The sequence below is a fragment of the Drosophila sechellia genome, unplaced genomic scaffold (assembly GCF_004382195.2).
Source record: "Drosophila sechellia strain sech25 unplaced genomic scaffold, ASM438219v1 Y_33, whole genome shotgun sequence".
Lineage (NCBI taxonomy): Eukaryota > Metazoa > Arthropoda > Insecta > Diptera > Drosophilidae > Drosophila > Drosophila sechellia.
This window is the reverse complement of record NW_022611401.1, coordinates 53,538-67,105: the sequence shown is the minus strand read 5'-3', so window position 1 is coordinate 67,105 and position 13,568 is coordinate 53,538. Positions and strand designations below refer to the sequence as shown.

At 39.1% G+C, this 13,568-nt stretch overlaps 1 non-coding gene across 1 annotated transcript; it reads left to right on the top strand.

Annotated features, from left to right (window-relative positions):
• Positions 1 to 3,215: 3,215 nt before the first annotated feature.
• On the top strand, positions 3,216 to 3,394 carry LOC116803453. Its single transcript, XR_004363612.1, has one exon. It is a non-coding gene; the product is annotated as a 5.8S ribosomal RNA (ribosomal RNA).
• The last annotated feature ends 10,174 nt before the right edge of the window (positions 3,395 to 13,568 follow it).

Sequence of the window (13,568 nt, the reverse complement as noted above, 5' to 3'; positions counted from 1 at the left end):
TTGGATTATTATATCGTTACGGTATAATACAAATATGGATTCTATGAAAGAAATATAAAATTATATATTAAATGTGGAAATATTATCATATGCGCTTGGTTTTATGTTATATATTACCAGAGAGATATATGAAAAGAGATAAATTTTAAATTTATCTTCAAAATGCAAATGATTTAACTTAATATTTATATTGGTTAAACAAAAATTGTACATGTGTGATACAATAATTATGTATGTTGGAAATAAAATGATATTTTATAATGAAATATGTATATATAAAAAGATAAAATTATAGAAACTATATATTACAATAATTATATGAAATTCTTGTTATATTGGTAAAACAAGTATAAATTAAAAATGAAAATATGGATTACGAATGCTATATAAAAATGGCCGTAATCGAATAGATTTTTTACTTATATTTATATATTTAAAATTTTACCCAAAGGCGAAATATTGAATTTTATTCAATATAATAAAAATCATGGAATTATATAAAGTGAAAAATCTATATATCTATTATATTGCTTATTTCGATTCAAAAAATATGAATGGAATATGAAGGAAAAACATTATTCTGGTTGATCCTGCCAGTAGTTATATGCTTGTCTCAAAGATTAAGCCATGCATGTCTAAGTACACACGAATTAAAAGTGAAACCGCAAAAGGCTCATTATATCAGTTATGGTTCCTTAGATCGTTAACATTACTTGGATAACTGTGGTAATTCTAGAGCTAATACATGCAATTAAAACATGAACCTTATGGGACATGTGCTTTTATTAGGCTAAAACCAAGCGATCGCAAGATCGTTATATTGGTTGAACTCTAGATAACATGCAGATCGTATGGTCTTGTACCGACGACAGATCTTTCAAATGTCTGCCCTATCAACTTTTGATGGTATATCTAGGACTACCATGGTTGCAACGGGTAACGGGGAATCAGGTTCGATTCCGGAAGGGAGCCTGAGAAACGGCTACCACATCTAAGGAAGGCAGCAGGCGCGTAAATTACCCACTCCATCCGCGGCGGAGTAGTAGATAGACGAATAAAATAATACAGGACTCATATCCGAGGCCCTGTAATTGGAATGAGTACACTTTAAATCCTTTAACAAGGACCAATTGGAGGGCAAGTCTGGTGCCAGCAGCCGCGGTAATTCCAGCTCCAATAGCGTATATTAAAGTTGTTGCGGTTAAAACGTTCGTAGTTGAACTTGTGCTTCATACGGGTAGTACAACTTACAATTGTGGTAGTACTATACCTTTATGTATGTAGCGTAGTTACCGGTGTGAGTTCTTATATGTGATTATAATATTGTATTTTTTCATATGTTCTCCTATTAAAAACTGCACTAGTGCCTTAAACGAGTGTATGTGGCGGTACTATTATTTGAACATTAGAGTGCTTAAAGCGGCTTCAAATGCCTGAATATTCTGTGCATGGGATAATGAAATAAGACCTCTGTTCTGCTTTCATTGGTTTTCAGATCAGAGGTAATGATTAATAGAAGCAGTTTGGGGCATTAGTATTACGACGCGAGAGGTAAAATTCTTGACCGTCGTAAGACTAACTTAAGCGAAAGCATTTGCCAAAGATGTTTTCATTAATCAAGAACGAAAGTTAGAGGTTCGAAGGCGATCAGATACCGCCCTAGTTCTAACCATAAACGATGCCAGCTAGCAATTGGGTGTAGCTACTTTTATGGCTCTCTCAGTCGCTTCCGGGAAACCAAAGCTTTTTGGGCTCCGGGGGAAGTATGGTTGCAAAGCTGAAACTTAAAGGAATTGACGAAGGGCACCACCAGGAGTGGAGCCTGCGGCTTAATTTGACTCAACACGGGAAAACTTACCAGGTCCGAACATAAGTGTGTAAGACAGATTGATAGCTCTTTCTCGAATCTATGGGTGGTGGTGCATGGCCGTTCTTAGTTCGTGGAGTGATTTGTTTGGTTAATTCCGATAACGAACGAGACTCATATATTAAATAGATATCTTCAGGATTATGTAGCCTTCATTCATGGTGGCAGTAAAATGTTTATTGGTTTGATGTGTTTATGTAAGTGGAGCCGTACCTGTTGGTTGTCCATTATAAGGACACTAGCTTCTTAAATGGACAAATGCGTCTAGCAATAATGAGATTGAGCAATAACAGGTCTGTGATGCCCTTAGATGTCCTGGGCTGCACGCGCGCTACAATGAAAGTATCAACGTGTATTTCCTAGACGAGAGGTCCGGGTAAACCGCTGAACCACTTTCATGCTTGGGATTGTGGACTGAAACTGTTCACATAACTTGGAATTCCCAGTAAGTGTGAGTCATTAACTCGCATTGATTACGTCCCTGCCTTTGTACACACGCCCGTCGCTACTACCGATTGAATTATTTAGTGAGGTCTCCGGACGTGATCACTGTGACGCCTTGCGTGTTACGGTTGTTTCGCAAAAGTTGACCGAACTTGATTATTTAGAGGAAGTAAAAGTCGTAACAAGGTTTCCGTAGGTGAACCTGCGGAAGGATCATTATTGTATAATATCCTTATCGTTAATAAATATTTGTTATTATACAAATAAATACAATTTACCAAAATAAAAATATTACAAAATGATTCCACGGAATCAAAAGTTAAAGTCAAAATAAAATGAAGATGGCTTTTATTTTATATGTGGGGCTTGGCAACCTCATAAAAAGACTTTAACATTATTAATGTTGCTGTGCGTATTGTGGCAGTACTTACTACAACAACGGCGTTTCCTATAAAAACAAATTCTCGAAAATGGAAATCGAAGAAACTAAACTAAATTCGAAAGTAGAAGTCGAATTAAAATAAAAATAATTTTGAATGTGTGGTAATCAAAATAAGTGTGTGTGTATATGGACCATAATATACACGCGTTGCGAATATGTATTGTTCATCTATGTTATGAGCATACGTTGGCTAATGCAACAACCTAAAATATACAATGTTTGTACCTGTCATCCATCAGGTTAATGTTTTATATAAATTTTGCAGTATGTGTCACCCAAAATAGCAAACCATAACCAGATTATTATGATACATAATGCTTATATGAAACTAAGACATTTCGCAACATTTATTTTAGGTATAAAAATAAATTTATTGAAGGAATTGATATATGCCAGTAAAATGGTGTATTTTTAATTTCTTCAATAAAAACAATATTGACATTATATAAAATTGAATTATAAAACTCTAAGCGGTGGATCACTCGGCTCATGGGTCGATGAAGAACGCAGCAAACTGTGCGTCATCGTGTGAACTGCAGGACACATGAACATCGACATTTTGAACGCATATCGCAGTCCATGCTGTTATGTACTTTAATTAATTTTATAGTGCTGCTTGGACTACATATGGTTGAGGGTTGTAAGACTATGCTAATTAAGTTGTTTATAAATTTTTTATAAGCATATGGTATATTATTGGATTAAATAATGATTTTATTCATAATATTAAAAAAGAAATGAAAAACATTATCTCACATTTGAATGTGAAAAACGAAGAGAAATATTTTCTTTTTCAATCAAATAATACTGAGAAATGTCTAGCATAAAAAATTGAAATATTTTTCATCTAGAATGATTCGGAAAAAGAAAAATCTTGGTTTTGTTATTATTCTTCGTTGGTTCGTTAAATGGATAAAAATTGACTTTGCTTACAAGAACTATTGGAACTATTTATAACGAATTTAATTGATTGTTTTATCATTTATATATAAAGAATTTATGGCAAAATATAGTTATATATACAACCTCAACTCATATGGGACTACCCCCTGAATTTAAGCATATTAATTAGGGGAGGAAAAGAACTAACAAGGATTTTCTTAGTAGCGGCGAGCGAAAAGAAAACAGTTCAGCACTAAGTCACTTTGTCTATATGGCAAATGTGAGATGCAGTGTATGGAGCGTCAATATTCTAGTATGAGAAATTAATGATTTAAGTCCTTCTTAAATGAGGCCATTTACCCATAGAGGGTGCCAGGCCCGTATAACGTTAATGATTGCTAGATGATGTTTCCAAAGAGTCGTGTTGCTTGATAGTGCAGCACTAAGTGGGTGGTAAACTCCATCTAAAACTAAATATAACCATGAGACCGATAGTAAACAAGTACCGTGAGGGAAAGTTGAAAAGAACTCTGAATAGAGAGTTAAACAGTACGTGAAACTGCTTAGAGGTTAAGCCCGATGAACCTGAATATCCGTTATGGAAAATTCATCATTAAAATTGTAATATTTAAATAATATTATTAAGAATAATGTGCATTTTTTCCATATAAGGACATTGTAATCTATTAGCATATCCCAAATTTATCATAAAATATAACTTATAGTTTATTCCAATTAAATTGCTTGCATTTTAACACAGAATAAATGTTATTAATTTGATAAAGTGCTGATAGATTTATATTATTACAGAGCGTTAATTTTTCGGAATTATATAATGGCATAATTATCATTGATTTTTGTGTTTATTATATGCTCTTGTATGATTAACATTGCGAAAGATTCAGGATACCTTCGGGACCCGTCTTGAAACACGGACCAAGGAGTCTAACATATGTGCAAGTTATTGGGATGTAAACCTAATAGCGTAATTAACTTGACTAATAATGGATTAGTTTTTTAGCTATTTATAGCTAATTAACACAATCCCGGGGCGTTCTATATAGTTATGTATAATGTATATTTATATTATTTATGCCTCTAACTGGAACGTACCTTGAGCATATATGCTGTGACCCGAAAGATGGTGAACTATACTTGATCAGGTTGAAGTCAGGGGAAACCCTGATGGAAGACCGAAACAGTTCTGACGTGCAAATCGATTGTCAGAATTGAGTATAGGGGCGAAAGACCAATCGAACCATCTAGTAGCTGGTTCCTTCCGAAGTTTCCCTCAGGATAGCTGGTGCATTTTAATATTATATAAAATAATCTTATCTGGTAAAGCGAATGATTAGAGGCCATAGGGTCGAAACGATCTTAACCTATTCTCAAACTTTAAATGGGTAAGAACCTTAACTTTCTTGATATGAAGTTCAAGATTATGATATAATGTGCCCAGTGGGCCACTTTTGGTAAGCAGAACTGGCGCTGTGGGATGAACCAAACGTAATGTTACGGTGCCCAAATTAACAACTCATGCAGATACCATGAAAGGCGTTGGTTGCTTAAAACAGCAGGACGGTGATCATGGAAGTCGAAATCCGCTAAGGAGTGTGTAACAACTCACCTGCCGAAGCAACTAGCCCTTAAAATGGATGGCGCTTAAGTTGTATACCTATACATTACCGCTAAAGTAGATGATTTATATTACTTGTGATATAAATTTTGAAACTTTAGTGAGTAGGAAGGTACAATGGTATGCGTAGAAGTGTTTGGCGTAAGCCTGCATGGAGCTGCCATTGGTACAGATCTTGGTGGTAGTAGCAAATAATCGAATCAGACCTTGGAGGACTGAAGTGGAGAAGGGTTTCGTGTGAACAGTGGTTGATCACGAGTTAGTCGGTCCTAAGTTCAAGGCGAAAGCCGAAAATTTTCAAGTCAAACAAAAATGCCTAACTATATAAACAAAGCGAATATAATACACTTGAATAATTTTGAACGAAAGGGAATACGGTTCCAATTCCGTAACCTGTTGAGTATCCGTTTGTTATTAAATATGGGCCTCGTGCTCATCCTGGCAACAGGAACGACCATAAAGAAGCCGTCGAGAGATATCGGAAGAGTTTTCTTTTCTGTTTTATAGCCGTACTACCATGGAAGTCTTTCGCAGAGAGATATGGTAGATGGGCTAGAAGAGCATGACATATACTGTTGTGTCGATATTTTCTCCTCGGACCTTGAAAATTTACACGCAAACTTCTCAACAGGCCGTACCAATATCCGCAGCTGGTCTCCAAGGTGAAGAGTCTCTAGTCGATAGAATAATGTAGGTAAGGGAAGTCGGCAAATTAGATCCGTAACTTCGGGATAAGGATTGGCTCTGAAGATTGAGATAGTCGGGCTTGATTGGGAAACAATAACATGGTTTATGTGCTCGTTCTGGGTAAATAGAGTTTCTAGCATTTATGTTAGTTACTTGTTTCCCGGATAGTTTAGTTACGTAGCCAATTGTGGAACTTTCTTGCTAACATTTTTAAGAATACTATTTGGGTTAAACCAATTAGTTCTTATCAATTATAACGATTATCAATTAACAATCAATTCAGAACTGGCACGGACTTGGGGAATCCGACTGTCTAATTAAAACAAAGCATTGTGATGGCCCTAGCGGGTGTTGACACAATGTGATTTCTGCCCAGTGCTCTGAATGTCAAAGTGAAGAAATTCAAGTAAGCGCGGGTCAACGGCGGGAGTAACTATGACTCTCTTAAGGGTGATCAGGGGTAATTGCGAGCAGAGGGGAGTATTTTTCTGTAATTCGTAAGTCATATCATATGGTGTGCGGAAGGGGAATTTTACTCTGTAACTCACAAGTCTTTCCTTTACTCAAGTCGACTCAAAACCTCCTCGTGGTGGTCCCCGGTAATGCTAAACTTGTTTAGCAGCTAATTTGAGCGGCAAAACTTTTCCGATGGGTTGGTTCCCCAGAGGAAATTTATTCATATTGGAACTACAAATAGAAATAACGAGCCTCGGAGCAATTTACGCAATCTGATGACGACCCGACCCTCCGTGGACATCTTCCCGGAGGACCAATATGAACCAAACGCAGCGGCTACTCTATCTAGGGTACCCTGCACAGTATGTGGCCGGTCCTTTAACAGCAAGAGAGGACTCGGTGTTCACATGCGATCTCGGCACCCAGACGAACTTGATGAAGAACGTCGACGTGTCGATATAAAGGCAAGGTGGAGTGAGGAAGAGAAGTGGATGATGGCGAGAAAGGAGGTTGAGCTCACAGCAAATGGACATAAACACATAAACAAGCAACTAGCGGTGTATTTTGCAAACCGCAGCGTCGAAGCCATCAAAAAGCTAAGACAAAGGGGCGATTATAAGGAGAAAATAGAGCAGATAAGAAGGCAATCAGCTCTCGTCCCGGAAGTTGCAAATCTAACCATAAGGCGCCGCCCTAGTAGAAGTGAGCAAAACCACCAAGTAACAACATCAGAAACAACTCCAATCACACCCTTCGAACAGTCGAACAGGGAAATTTTGCGGACACTGCGTGGGTATAGCCCCGTAGAATGCCATTCCGAATGGAGAGCCCAAGAGCTACAAACGATCATTGACAGGGCAGAGCTCGAGGGAAAGGAAACCACTCTCCAATGCTTATCGCTATATCTCCTAGGAATTTTTCCGGCACAGGGTGTACGTCACACTCTGACGAGACCTCCTCGGAGGCCTCGAAATAGGAGAGAAAGCAGAAGGCAGCAGTATGCTGTCGTCCAGCGTAACTGGGATAAGCATAAAGGAAGATGCATCAAGTCCTTGCTAAATGGAACTGATGAGTCGGTAATGCCAAGCCAAGAAGTAATGGTTCCTTACTGGAGAGAAGTAATGACTCAGCCTAGCCCAAGCTCTTGCAGTAGAGAAGTGATACAAATGGATCACTCGCTTGAGAGGGTTTGGTCTGCTATTACAGAGCACGACCTTCGGGCATCAAGAATCTCATTATCTTCATCTCCGGGGCCTGACGGGATAACTCCAAAAACAGCCAGGGAGGTGCCGTCAGGTATTATGTTGCGAATAATGAACCTAATTCTATGGTGCGGCAATCTACCACACTCTATCCGACTGGCCAGAACCGTCTTCATCCCGAAGACGGTGACGGCGAAGCGACCGCAAGACTTTCGTCCAATATCGGTGCCTTCAGTCCTGGTAAGACAGCTAAATGCAATATTGGCAACCCGGTTGAACTCATCAATCAATTGGGACCCGCGCCAGCGTGGCTTCTTACCTACCGACGGATGTGCCGATAACGCGACGATAGTTGACTTAGTCTTGAGGCATAGCCATAAGCACTTTAGATCTTGCTACATTGCAAATTTAGATGTAAGCAAGGCATTCGATTCTTTATCGCATGCATCTATATATGACACCTTACGTGCTTATGGTGCGCCAAAGGGCTTCGTTGACTACGTACAGAATACGTACGAGGGTGGCGGTACTAGTCTCAATGGGGACGGTTGGAGTTCAGAGGAATTCGTCCCTGCTAGAGGAGTGAAGCAGGGTGACCCTTTGTCTCCTATTCTATTTAACTTGGTAATGGACAGGTTACTTAGAAACCTACCCAGCGAAATTGGTGCCAGAGTCGGAAATGCCATTACTAACGCGGCCGCGTTTGCAGATGATTTGGTACTATTTGCTGAAACTCGAATGGGACTTCAAGTATTGTTGGACAGAACGTTGGATTTTCTATCTCTCGTCGGCCTCAAACTTAATGCCGACAAATGTTTTACCGTTGGCATTAAGGGCCAGCCGAAACAGAAGTGTACCGTGCTAGAGGCACAGAGCTTTTACGTAGGCTCAAGGGAGATTCCATCATTGAAGCGAACGGACGAGTGGAAGTACTTAGGCATCAACTTCACTGCAACCGGGAGGGTTCGATGCAATCCGGCCGAGGACATTGGTCCGAAGCTACAAAGATTGACAAAGGCCCCCCTCAAACCACAACAGAGGATGTTCGCCCTTAGGACTGTCCTTATCCCACAGCTCTATCACAAGTTAGCCCTTGGGAGTGTGGCGATAGGCGTCCTACGAAAAACTGACAAACTAATACGATACTATGTGCGAAGATGGCTAAATCTTCCGCTGGATATACCGATAGCATTCATTCACGCACCCCCAAAAAGTGGAGGTCTCGGAATTCCATCACTTAGATGGGTAGCTCCAATGTTAAGGCTAAGACGTTTGAGTAATATTAAATGGCCTCACCTCACGCAAAACGAGGTAGCCAGCTCTTTCCTCGAAGCAGAAAAACAACGGGCCCGAGATAGATTATTAGCAGAACAAAATGAATTGTTATCGCGTCCGGCAATAGAAAAATATTGGGCGAACAAATTGTACCTCTCAGTTGATGGTAGCGGACTCCGTGAAGCAGACCATTGGGGCCCGCAACACGGGTGGGTTAATCAACCCACGCGTTTACTAACAGGAAAGGAATATATAGACGGTATTCGTCTGCGGATAAATGCCCTACCCACGAAGTCTCGTACTACAAGGGGAAGGCACGAATTGGAACGACAGTGTCGTGCCGAAACAACAAACCCGAAACAACAAACCATATTATGCAAAAATGTTATCGATCGCATGGGAGGCGCATAGCTAGACACAACTGCGTAGTAAATCGAATCAAGCGGGGACTTAAGGAGAGAGGCTGCGTAGTCATTGTTGAACCAAGTCTGCAGTGCGAATCCGGTCTTAATAAACCAGACCTGGTGGCACTACGACAAAATCACATTGATGTGATCGACATACAAATTGTGACAGACGGACACTCTATGGATGATGCACACCAGCGCAAAATCAATAGATACGACAGACCGGACATACGAACTGAATTGCGTCGCAGATTCGAAGCCGCAGGTGACATTGAATTCCATTCTGCCACCCTGAACTGTAGGGGCATCTGGAGTGGTCAATCCGTTAAAAGATTGATAGCGAAGGGTCTCCTCAGCAAATATGATAGTCATATCATTAGCGTCCAGGTTATGAGAGGCAGTCTCGGTTGTTTTAAACAGTTCATGTACCTGAGCCGGTTTTCCCGAGATTGGACTTAGCTAAAACGTTTGGTTCAAAACATTTGCTTGCTGTCTTGGCATAACATCAATAAAGGCATAAACATCGCAAATAATGGTAATATATAAATTGGCTATGAGGATGGTTTTAGTACGTAGGCGTTGCGGAACTTCGGTTCAGATAGAGCAATGAATCGTGCATGCTAGGAAACTGAAGTGTTGACAGACCTAGTATCTTTCGATAGATTTCCATACCTCCGCGATCAAAAAAAAAAAAAAAAAAAAAAAAAAAAATAGCCAAATGCCTCGTCATCAATTTAGTGACGCATATGATATTGTCCTTATCATATAATTTTTGATATAAAGACTTTAAAGAATTGTATCAAGTTGCCAAACACCTCGTCATCAATTTAGTGACGCATATGATATTGTCCCTATCATATAATTAATATACAGACTTTAATGAATTGTGTCAAGTTGCCAAACACCTCGTCATCAATTTAGTGACGCATATGATATTGTCCCTATCATAAATTTTTGATATAAAGACTTTAAAGAATTGTATCAAGTTGCCAAACACCTCGTCATCAATTTAGTGACGCATATGATATTGTCCCTATCATATAATTAATATAAAGACTTTAATGGATTGTGTCAAGTTGCCAAACACCTCGTCATCAATTTAGTGACGCATATGATATTGTCCTTATCATATAATTTTGATATAAAGACTTTAAAGAATTGTATCAAGTTGCCAAACACCTCGTCATCAATTTAGTGACGCATATGATATTGTCCCTATCATATAATTAATATAAAGACTTTAATGGATTGTGTCAAGTTGCCAAACACCTCGTCATCAATTTAGTGACGCATATGATATTGTCCTTATCATATAATTTTTGATATAAAGACTTTAAAGAATTGTATCAAGTTGCCAAACACCTCGTCATCAATTTAGTGACGCATATGATATTGTCCCTATCATATAATTAATATACAGACTTTAATGAATTGTGTCAAGTTGCCAAACACCTCGTCATCAATTTAGTGACGCATATGATATTGTCCTTATCATATAATTTTTGATATAAAGACTTTAAAGAATTGTATCAAGTTGCCAAACACCTCGTCATCAATTTAGTGACGCATATGATATAGTCCTTATCATATAATTTTTGATATAAAGACTTTAAAGAATTGTATCAAGTTGCCAAACACCTCGTCATCAATTTAGTGACGCATATGATATTGTCCCTATCATATAATTAATATACAGACTTTAAAGAATTGTATCAAGTTGCCAAACACCTCGTCATCAATTTAGTGACGCATATGATATTGTCCCTATCATATAATTAATATAAAGACTTTAATGGATTGTGTCAAGTTGCCGAACACCTCGTCATCAATTTAGTGACGCATATGATATTGTCCTTATCATATAATTTTTGATATAAAGACTTTAAAGAATTGTATCAAGTTGCCAAACACCTCGTCATCAATTTAGTGACGCATATGATATTGTCCCTATCATATAATTAATATAAAGACTTTAATGGATTGTGTCAAGTTGCCAAACACCTCGTCATCAATTTAGTGACGCATATGATATTGTCCTTATCATATAATTTTTGATATAAAGACTTTAAAGAATTGTATCAAGTTGCCAAACACCTCGTCATCAATTTAGTGACGCATATGATATTGTCCCTATCATATAATTAATATACAGACTTTAATGAATTGTGTCAAGTTGCCAAACACCTCGTCATCAATTTAGTGACGCATATGATATTGTCCTTATCATATAATTTTTGATATAAAGACTTTAAAGAATTGTATCAAGTTGCCAAACACCTCGTCATCAATTTAGTGACGCATATGATATAGTCCTTATCATATAATTTTTGATATAAAGACTTTAAAGAATTGTATCAAGTTGCCAAACACCTCGTCATCAATTTAGTGACGCATATGATATTGTCCCTATCATATAATTAATATACAGACTTTAATGAATTGTGTCAAGTTGCCAAACACCTCGTCATCAATTTAGTGACGCATATGATATTGTCCCTATCATATAATTAATATAAAGACTTTAATGGATTGTGTCAAGTTGCCAAACACCTCGTCATCAATTTAGTGACGCATATGATATTGTCCTTATCATATAATTTTTGATATAAAGACTTTAAAGAATTGTATCAAGTTGCCAAACACCTCGTCATCAATTTAGTGACGCATATGATATTGTCCCTATCATATAATTAATATAAAGACTTTAATGGATTGTGTCAAGTTGCCAAACACCTCGTCATCAATTTAGTGACGCATATGATATTGTCCTTGTTGGGTCATGCAGCCGCCAAAATTGGGCAGTAGACTAATGTCAAACTTGTTAATATTTAAGCCAAATTAGCAGTAGCATGCCCATAGTGCAAACCGCTGCTCTCGCACGCATTTATCTGTGCGGCGCTCATTCCTTTGTTGTTGTTAGCTACCTACGCTAAGCTTGGGCGCTGCATTTCGGCTGCCTGCCCGCCAGTTGCAAATTCGTCGTGCTTCGGAAAAGAGTTACTTACTTATTGTCGCTATCGCTATTTCGCAAAATAAAACTGTCGTAGTAAAAACAAACTTTTTCGGTTTTTTATTATTCTCAACAGCTATTGAAAAAGCTCAATAGCTCAACATTTGGTGACCCCGACGTGATCAGTGTTAATTTGCATACATTAATTTATGCACTTATCGCGTTTATAAATAAATATAAATACATTAAAGCGCAATCGGTTGGACAAGTTAGTGGAGATTTCGGTGATAGTGGCTGTGTTTAAGCGAGCTAGCATTGCGTATATACAAACATTGCTACATATAGCTACGTGCATTGACCCCGCTTGCATTTTCGGCCTCTATTTTGTGCTCATCTTCCCGCTGAACCGAATCAAAAGCGATTTGTTGCGATGCCCGCTGAAGGTGAAAAAAACAGGGTGACCTTTTTGAAGCGCAAAGCCAATGCGCTGTTCAGCAGGTTGCAGAGGCTACAAACGTCGCTGTCTAATGAGACGCTAAGCGGATACGACGAATCCACTCTCACGGTGAGGTTGGAGCATATTGATGAGCTGCAAAGTGCCTTCAATGTTCTGCATACAGAACTGGAGGAATTGGACTTCGACGAAATTGGCAGTGAAATGAGCGAGTCTTTCGATGAATTCATCGTTGAATTCAAGGCTAGTGTGCGCGCGGAAATAGCCAAACGCAATGTGCATTTCGCGCCGCACTCAACGCTTGCGGAAGGTGTTGTGCCCCACCAGTGTAGTGGTCCTCAAACGCAGCCGCGGCCGAGGCCGATGCCGTTGCCTCCTGTGCAGCTGCCAACGTTTGGCGGAGGCTACGCAAACTGGGCGGATTTTTATTCCGTGTTCACGAGCATAATCGACAGCCATCCGGACCTCTCCAACATTGAGAAATTTCAACATCTGCGGTCATGTTTGAGGGATTCAGCGCTGGAAACTATCCGATCATTGGAGATTTCAAACAGCAATTACGAAGCGGCTTTAGAGTTGCTTCAAAAAAGGTTTGATAACCGGCGTCTCGTTTTTCAGGCGCACATTACCGAGATTCTGGGCTTAAAGGTAGTACGGAATGGGTCAGTGGCATCGCTTCGGGAATTGTCGGACAAGTTTAACGCTCACATTCGTGCGTTGAAGGGTTTGGGCACCACTGAGCAAATCGCTGGCTGCATCATAGTGCAAGTGCTGCTGCAAAAGCTGGATGCGGCGAGCCAAGCTAAGTGGGAGGAGCGCCTGGAGGATCCGGTCTTTGCCAACCTTATTCCGTCGTGGGAATCGAT